We start from the raw sequence: 10526 nt of genomic DNA, 5'->3' as shown, positions 1-10526 counted from the left end.
ACTTATAAGAAATTTAAAGTTATTGTAAGAATGAACAAGATTAAAGAGATCTGAGTTAATAATTAGAGTCAACTAGTCTAAATAGAGATGATTAATGAAGCACATAAAGCTAGAAATACTAGTAAGCTTTACAAAACTGAGGAGAATTTAGATCACTACACAGAGTCAATGAAGTTAGATAAGGATGATTAAGGGAACCAAAATTATAAGTAACTAGGTTAAAAGACTTAAGGAAGTAATGTTCATTATTAAATTTTAATTAAGCTTGAAAAAATATTTAAAAAATACTTAAGTTCGTTCAAAAACTTAAAATAAAAATTTGATTAGATATGTCTAATAGAGTAAGAGTCATCTCCTTAAGTAGGGATCCAATTCATAAGTGAGATAATGATCAATATTCGTTGTTTAAAGTTAAAAGAGTTTGAAAAAAAATTAATATAGTTAGCTAATGTAAAAACTTTAGGATGAGCTAAAATGTGGCTAATGAAAGGTCATTGAGCTTAGCTTGAAATATTATATATACATATATGATTAAGATTTGAACTTTAATTTATTTAACTTGGATTTTTATTGTTACTTTGATATTTGGTGATTCAATATTTGATTTAATTTTAAGAGTACATTAAATATGATTTAAATTTCAACTTTAATATGCTTAATAATTCTTATAATTCTTTTGATGATATTAAGTGTCCACTAAGTACTTAGACACTATGCTTACAATGGTGATGCGATGTGATAAAGTGATATAGAGTGACCTACTTATTAGACCCAAAAAATGTGTAACTCACAAAATAAATGACTAGAATGGTTTTTTTTTATTAAAGATTAAGCAAATTAAATCACATGTGTGATGGTAAAAGCTATCAATCTAAAATAGAATGGTCCCATGTTATTGAAGGAATGGTCACTCTCATTTATAAGGTGATCTAAAGTGCTTAAGGTATTTGATCCTTGGTAACTTATATATGAGTGTAAAAGTAAAGTAGCTCCATCTAGTTTGTATGAATTTTGATTAATCATATGGTGGTCTAAACTACAATAAAAATTAATTATAAGCATGTCTATAACCAATTGTGCCATGTGGCACGTCCTTGTGTGTGCACACATTGAATCAAACGAAAAAAATTAAATATTATTAGGGATAGTGTTGACATCACTTCAAAATATTCACCAAGATAACATGCATTAAGGCTTTGATGCAATTAGGTGACAAAAATGTACACAAAAATGTTGTAATCACTATTTGTGAAGTAATTATGCATATAATCAAGCGACAGACGACTCAATGTATTAAATTTGGCTTGTAACGCAACATGTAATGATAATATTTGAAGAAAGAATCATTAAAAAAATGTGGCACATAAATTTAGATGGCAGGCCAACCTCATTCCACAAAAATTAATGGGATATAACACTATGCATAAGTTAAGCATAATCATAAAATAATAGTGAAATGTTGTATAGACCACAAAAAATTTAAAGTTTCTAATGACATTGAAATTAGAATGTCACCTCAAAAGATGAAAATATTATCTAATAATTAATCGAATGATACAAATTTTGATTCAAAAATTATGATTCTATGTTACCGAAGATTATTTGCTCTACCTAAATTAGGGGTTTATTTTATTTTAGAGATATGTTCCCTATTAAAGCAAATAACTTTAGTTAATTATAACTCAAGAGATGTGATCTTCTTAGAGAAGTCTCAATTAAACTAGTGGTTATTATTCATATGTATTTACTATTTTATTATCTTAAGGATTGATTACTATGAAAATCAATCAGAATTGCTCAAATTATAGAATTATTCATTTTATAACTCAAAGAAGTAAGCGTAGGAATTTTTTTGTACAAAGAGGCTCAATTGTATTTCAAACTACTCTATAGAGGGGCTTTAAAATTTTGTAATTGAGATTTAAATTCATTGAGTTATATATTTTATTAATGGTTTAAATTTTATGCTCCTTTAACACAAGATTGAAAAGAAGCTTAGGAGGTGTGAACTTATGTTATTGTGAGATAAAATAAGTAGTATCAAATCTTAAACTAAGGAGAGGGCCATCATGAAGGTAATAACTCAAATCTTATTCTCGTGATATAAAAATCTTATAGATTTCAAATACACCAGGGAATAAAACCAATTTGAACTTTTGACTTGAAACTTTGCAAATAAAGAGCAACTAGCTAACCAACGTAGGCGCATCAAAATCATGACATCTAGTCTCACAAAATGTAAGATAAGTACAACTATTATTTTATTAAGAAGATTGACTTACAACTCAACTAAATTAATCAAGTTCAGTGCTGATGAAGGGCATGCAATATTCCTAACTAATGCTCTAATTTTTATATTATTATTTATTTTAATTTATATGTAATTCTAATTTGTAATGTGTGTAATATAGTTTTATAGTGTAATTTAGGCCAAAATTTCATCACAACATAATGCAAAACGTGTCTTGCATCTTCATAGACCAGATGGGCACAACATATGCATGGGAGAACCATATGAAAAAGAAGAATGGAATAACATGAATGCATACAATGAGTTTGCATAAGGATTTAGGTTATTTTTACTTCTTCTTATTTTTTTAATTTCAAGTTTGAGTAAAAAAAATTATTTCCTGAGAGCCTATTATATAACAATTAAGACCAAATATAAGTGATAAAAAAGACCTAACAAATGCTTCTTAGTCTAATATGCATACAAAGTGAGCACATTAGAATATATTACCTGATATGGTTGGGTAGTATTACACACACTAGAAGAAGAGAAAAATGAGCACCTAAGCTCTATCTTTATGTTTTCCAACTTAATTTTACTTAAGTGCATACATGCATGCATTCAACATCATCTTCTAGGTTCTTCGAGCTTCGTGATATATTTCTAAAGTTTGAGTGGTTCATCTACACTCATCATAACCTAGAGCCATTACATATTTTTTTAATAATAAAAAAAAGAAAAATACATTCTTCTATGAAATTAAAATTAACTAAACATCTATACAAAATAGATGTTAATACTATTCATATTATGAACATAACCATAATAACTCATCACCTATGAGTGTCATGTCACATATCCTATTAGTTATGCATAAGGGTACTAGCAATTTTAAGAAAAGCACATGCAAGTCAATTCTGTTAGACTAAGAGTGTGCTTGTGGTAGCTTTTTTGCTACAGTACTTTTTCAAAATGTTGAAGTGATCATTTGGAAAGCATGGCACTGCGCCTTTTATAAAGACGCATCATAAATTTGATAATTTAGAGCCCCCCACATTCGATGTTTCAATCGATTCACGATTATCTGATTGCCCCTTTCTTCAATCCATTTAAGTGATAACATTGCTTATTTCTTCTTGGCTTGACTTTCTTCATACTTTGATGAGAGATTGTCAACATTTGCTTTCTCCACCCTCCTACATTCGGACCTTCTACCCTTTATCTTCAATCTTTATTTTGGGCAACCCTTATGTTGTGATTTGTGGTATGTAATGATTTGTGGTTTGTGGCTTATGCTCTCTTTACTCTTTGCAGTATGTGGTTAGAAAAAAATGATTTGGAAGTTCTCTGTTTTGTTTTTTCTTTGATTTTTTGGAGATCTCAATTTGTGGTCTCTTCATTCTTTGTGGCTTGTGTTTGGAAGAATGAGATTTGAAAGATCTGCATTTCAATTTTTTAGGAACTTTGGGTAAAATTGGTTTGTGGTCTATTTGCTCTATGCGGTTTGTGTTTAGAAGAGAAGGATTTAGAAGTTCCATGTTCATTTTTTCTCTATGAACTTTGGAGAAATTGATTTGTGATCTCTTTACTCTTTGTGATTTATGGCTGAAAAAAAGAGATTTGGAGTTAAGTTGGTTATTTTAGTTATGAGTATCTTCAGTTTGTGGTTATGGGTGTCTTTGCTCTTTACAGTTTGCAATTTGTAGTTGTTTTAACATTTTTTTGCAAGTTCTTTTCAATGGGTGAGGATTGGAGCTGCGATATGTGCTCAGGTTGGGTCATTTGGGTTGTGTCTGTTTGAGATGAATTTCTAAGCCTCTGATTGGTCCTCAGTTTAGACCGGTGAAGTGTTTAGGTTGTTTTTGAATGATTCTTTCAATGTCAATGATGCATGTTATTTGAGATCGAGTTTATCTTGACTAATGTGATTTGTGATGCGATGTTGAAGAATGGTGATCACCTTTCTAATCTTATAAATTTCAAGACAAACTCTAAAGGGATGAGCTTGAGTTTTGATCTACTAAATAAAACAACTATTTATTTTTTTATGTATTTGGAATAGTTAGGTTTTTATGTTGCTCTCTTTCTTATTATGGTGTGGTTGTGCTGGTTGTTGTGGTGGTAATGATGTTATGGTCTTGGTGTGATGGTGATGGCTTGATGGTAATGATATGGTGTGGTAGTAATGGTTTGATGTCATGGGGGGGTGGTAATGAACTGGTGATGGTGATGGGATGGTGGTGATAGTGATGGTGATGGTGCAGTGGTTGTGGTGTCGTGTGGTGGCATTTGTATGATGGTGGTGGTGGAGTGTTGGTAATGACGTGGTGATAGTGATGGGGTGGTGGTGTGGTTGCTATGGTGTTGGTGTGATGGTGATGGTGTGGTGGTAGGGTGGTGGTAATGATCTGATGATGGTGATGGGGTGGGGGTAATGGTGATGCAATGTGATTGTGATTGTGGTGTGTTGTGGTGGTATTTGTATGGAGGTGATGGTGGTGGTGGCAGAGCGATGGTAATGATCTGGTGATGGTGATGGGGTTGGTGTTAATGATGTGATGGTGTTGTGGTGTGGTTTGGTGATGGTGGTGTGTTTGCCGAAGTGTGTTGGTGTGGTAATGTGCTGATAGAACTTAGATGTTTCTTTTCTATTACCATTTCAACTATGAGATTTTAAATGGTACTTAGATATATGTTTATTGTCTACCACAAATTTATGTGGCTTAGTTCTTTTTATGCAGGTACACTAATGGACAAAATAAATCAGTTCATTGGTCATGTGGGAAAAGAGGTGAAGCTAATATTTTGTGTTATCTGTCTTAAGGAGGTGGAATTAGAAAATTGGCCAATCTTCTATTTTAACTAGAAAAGATGAAAGAATATTATAAAAAAATTCAAGGGAAGAACATGAAGAAAATATGATAGAATGTAATTGAAAAATAAATGAGATCAATTATAAAAAGACTAAAAAATCTAGAAAGAGTTAAAGCAAAGATCTATGAGCTTGAATTGAGATCCGATAAGATGAACCATCAATTTTTAAGATGAATGGTCAACCGAGAGATTGGATGTTTTAATTTATGAAAATTTCAGTCCTTCAACTTTTTTTTTTCAATTTCATCAATATATCAATTATGAATTAATGTGTAGGTCATGCCAACCGCTAAAAAGTTTAAGTTCAGTGAAATTGACCTTGAACTTGAAGAAAAGTTGGGTCGTACATTTGGTATGGGCACCAAACAAGAGAGGGCATGCTGATAGAGCTGAGTATGTAGACGCAGAGCAAATTGCTGATTGCAATAAAGGGTCCAACTCCAACGTAAAAGAAGTTAGATCAACTAGTCATTCAAGATGACCAAGAGTTAATAAAAAGAAAAAAAGATGGGAAAATTTTAATTACATGCCAGATTTCAAAATTAGTAGCTTCTTGCACTAATAAGCCTAGCGCATCACATGCAAGTTCTATTCAACAAGTTATCAAAATTCTGAAAGCAACTCAACAATTTTTTTAAAAAACATGCATTTTTACCTATTTTCTATGAAGTTGTTAGAAGACTCAACCAAGAGAGAGTTCTATAGTCAATGACATCTGACCGTGGGGTTGATTATTACATTATTTTCACCACAATTGGGGTGCTTGAATTTTAATTTATTTGTTAGTCATCACTATGTTTGATTGTTATGAGAACATTATCCACGCTTCTAGCTGAGCATTATGTTTATTATGTTTGAGTTTAGTTTGTTTTTAGTTTTGGACATCTTTCATTTCTTTTAAAATTTTCACTATCAATGTTTTTTTAATGCATTACTTACTAATTCTGTTTTGTTTATATGTGTTAATTGCATAAAAAATGAATAACATGGATAGATAATAGCTGAAAATAAAAATTACAGTTGTATTATGCTTAATGTATGAGTATTACAACTCATATATTGCTCGCTCTCTTTGTATGATATCCACGTACATAAGTGACAAGTGGGTTGAGGAGTTTCTTGTGGGTCATTCCACAAGATTTAACAACATGTTTCATATGACGCAAACCATGTCTATCAATTTACTAGAGGAGCTACCCAAAAATCATGGACTCCATGACTCATTTAAGATGACTTCAAATGAGGTGTTAGCTTTAACCCTCTATATTTCATTACAAAATGAGTCTATGAGAGGAGTTACGAAGTGATTCTAACTCTCATAAAAAAATTAACAAATATTTTTCGGTTAGTTGGATGTTCTCACCAGCTTTTCATTAACAATTATATGTCTTTAAGACCCTACATTCCAAAACAACACTATAGATATTTCATGTGATCAACATTATATGACATATTTCAAGGTAGATTTTTGCCTACATCTATTCCAAAATTTAATTCAGCGTGGTAATCGTAATATCTTACATAAGTAACTTGGGATTGCATTGAAACAATTAATGGAACATATGTGGAAGCATGTGTGTCCAACAATAAAAATATTATATATTTTTGATATTGCGAATGCATGTGTGTCCAACACAAAACATTATGGATGTTTGTTATTTCAATATGTGTTTTGCTTTTGTGATGGTCAGATGATAAGGAAGCACCTACAATAGTCGCATATTCAAATATGTCTCTTAAACTCACAAGTACAAATTTCTGAAGCCGCCTTCAAGTTTGTTTGAATATGAATAAATAAAAAACTTATTATCTTACAATACTAATGAATAAAATTACAAGGAAATATTATTTGGTTGATGTTGGATATCAATTACAAATAGGATATATCAAGCCATTCCCTAATACAAAATATCATATGTCAGATTTTGAAAGATCCAACAATGTAGCTCAGGGTAGAAATGAGATGTTTAATAAGAAGCACTCATTTTTATGTGGTGTTATTGAAAGGAAATTTGAGGTTTAGAAAAAATAGGTTATTTTGCATGATATGCCAATTATGCTTTCAAAAAATAAGTGAATTGTGGTCACTATGATGGCTCTTCATAACTACATTAGTCACCATCCTTCACGTAGTGATATTGATTTTAATAGTGTAGATGAGGACCAATCACATGTCTCTATTGAGGCAAACAAATATCGCCCAGGCCATTCAATATCATGTTGAATTTGATTTACACGACTCTTGTACATAGGATGAGGAAGTTGTTGGGGGAGAAAATGAAGTTGAGAGAACAGATAATAAGTGTAATAGTTAATGGGTGAAAAAAATTTGTACGCTGATTTTCGTTATCTATGTAATGCATTGCAAAAGCAACTCTTGCTTATTTTAATGATGCTATATGCAATGATGCTCATGTGGAATTTTGATTCGGTTCAAATTACTTTTCATTCTTTTCCCCAGTGGATGGCCTCTTTAATTTGATTTTTTTTCTTGCGTGTTTTTTTAGGTTTTTAGGTCTATGCTGATATAAATTGTCTTAGGGGTTCTTTTGGATGGCCTTTGTGAGGATATAGTTTTGCTATACACACGATCTCAATATTATTGGTTTAAAGGCAATCAAGAATCTCTTTTTTTCAGTCACATGACTATTTGGATTTTTTGGGATGACCTTTTATTGTTGTATGGTGTTGTGAGACATACAAGCACAATTTTCATGGTTTAAAGGAATCCAAGATCCCCTTTTTCTCCGGTCATACGATAATTGTGGATTTTTTGGATGGTCTTTGTGGTACTTGATTTTATATGATTTGAAAGAAGCCCAAAACCCTTTTTAAAGATCTACTTTCTTCTTGTAGTGAGATTATTCATTAGTTTATGCTTTGTGCTCTAAGACCTCCCAAATTCATAAAATTTTAATTATGTATTTATATTATTCTTTTTTTATTAATGTTGTCTCTAAGGGTCTGTGCTTTGTGACTTTAAATTTTTAGAAAAGAAGATCTCGAGGTCTTTTAGTTCCTTCAGTGTCTTGTACGAGTACTGTGGACTACGCTGTTGTCAGCATAGTTCACGATAAAAGCATAGCTATGAGAGACAATTTTACAGGTATCCAAGGAACATATCAGAGAATTGTAACTTATTCAGGTGGGCGAATCAGTTTGATGATTCACCTCCAATAGTGATCAGGAGTGGAGAGTCTTGTTGAAGCATAAATTATCTCAAAAAATTGATTGCATGCCTTTGAAATTTAGTACGTTGATAATATTAATTATCATTTTAATTGTTTTATTTTTAATTTGATCATGTTGTTACTCACTATTTAGTAAGCTATCTGCACTAATTATGTAATATTCAAATTAGATTTCTATTTTATAGTGTGAAATATGCAACTGGAACTGATTATTTATAAACAACACAATAATACATGTGCAAAAAGATCTTTTAATCATACATAGCTGCAACACAACTGCTGCAAATATGTACAAAACAAGCAGACACACAACTTCCTTGTAGCATCTTCCTAGTACAACTGTTGCGATATAGCTTTTTAACAAGCTATAACTGGCCCAAATAGACCGTAAACGACTTCAATAGTGAAGTTTGAACTCTTTTAACCTAATTTTATGCATTTCCAAAAATCTTTAGCACATTAAATTTTAATGAAGCCCATCAATAAAGTTTACTTAAATTTAAACTTTTAAAAATATTTAAGAACAATTAGTCAACCCACCAAATTAAAATTCAATAAAAACATGAAAGACTTGAGGGAATTATATATATAACCCTAGACATGGATATAGATATGGTCTTTTTATCGTAAAGAACTATAAACAAACAACTTTCCCGAAGCGCCTTCCTAGCACAGCTGCTACGCAGTAGCTTTTTAACGAGCTGCAACAGCCCCGAACAGACCTAAATGACTTCAATAACCTAATTTGAGCTCTTTCCAACATTACCTCCTATAAGTAATATTAACTATACCAATTTTTCTCATTAAAAAAATATTCATCTCTTAGCAAAAAAATAACAATAAAATCACAAACAAATAAGAAAATTAGAGAAATTTATTCTAGCTTATACCTAGATTAATGGCCTAACAACCCAATATAGTATTTAAAGGCTATGTAGTTAGTCTATAGTGAGTCTTTAAAGTTTTTATTTTAGTTTATATATAATTTAAAACTTACCCATCGCGTGGTTTTAACTTAAATTGTTTGCAGCTTAGAAATTCATTTTAAATTGAATTAATTCATTTACTTATTCACAATTTTGAAGAGCATTCAGAGCTAGTAGGGTTCACCTGGGGTAGGCCCTATTACTAGTTTTAGCAACTTAGAACCATTACTAATGAAGTGAAGTAGCATCGTATAATATATAAGCAGTGATTTCAATGCATATTGTTGTTTAGTATTCATTTTTTTTTCGATATATCTATATTTTGTACATGTATTTAATGAACGTTTTTATTTTCAAGTTTCACTGGCTTCAAACTCCTTTGGAATTAATCCTAATGGTTGAAAAAGACCTTAAAACCCATTCATAAGAATTTAACATTATATTTTAATTTTTTAATATATTATTATTTTGAAGAAGTGGAGATTTTAAGGATATTGTCGTAGCTCCATTCTTAGTTCTGCAACACTATGTTGGAGATTTCATTAGTAGGGTTCTGGTGAGCAAAGCACCACAATGACACACCAGAGCATTGCAGAGCCATTATCAAGCATCACAACGCTAGTTACCAGAGTGCCACAACATAAAATTGAAGTGGGCATGGAACCAAAAGATAAAGAGTTTAGTGCTTCCACAGTAATCTTGGAACACCACAATGCTACACTTGGAGCATCATAACGTGAAAGGCTCAACCAAAATAGTTAAGTCACCTTTAAATTCAAAATTCATGAGAGGGGGAATTCATTATAATGTGAAGACAAAGCTCTCAACCACTAGTCCAAGATGTCTTACATATATAATGGAGGATACTTTGAGAACTTATTATAATGACGACTTGATAGAAAATATTTTGAAAGGTTGTCACATTAAAGTTGAGAAACCTTCAAATTTTCTCTGAGAACAATTTCTTAAAAAAAAGAAAAAAAAGACAAAATCACTGCCAATTAACACACACACACACACACACACACACACACACACACACACACACACACACACACACACATTATCTTTGAAATCATGAATAATTTTGTTTTTTTTGAATTTTTCAATGAGATTCTCACTCTACTTATATTTCACATGAGCTAGTGAAATTCATATATTCAGAAATCCTACATAGAAAATTATGATATTATAAAAAAAAATGAATTAAATTGTTTAGTTATTTTGGGAAATTTATATACATACCACACAATACTTACATATCTGTATATCTAATAGTTAAAAGTTTGATATTTACAATTTTAA

Source organism: Phalaenopsis equestris, unplaced genomic scaffold, assembly GCF_001263595.1.
Source record: "Phalaenopsis equestris unplaced genomic scaffold, ASM126359v1 Scaffold000468, whole genome shotgun sequence".
In the NCBI taxonomy this organism is placed as follows: Eukaryota; Viridiplantae; Streptophyta; class Magnoliopsida; order Asparagales; family Orchidaceae; genus Phalaenopsis; species Phalaenopsis equestris.
The sequence above is the reverse complement of the archived record's forward strand: the minus strand, read 5'-3'. Positions refer to the sequence as shown.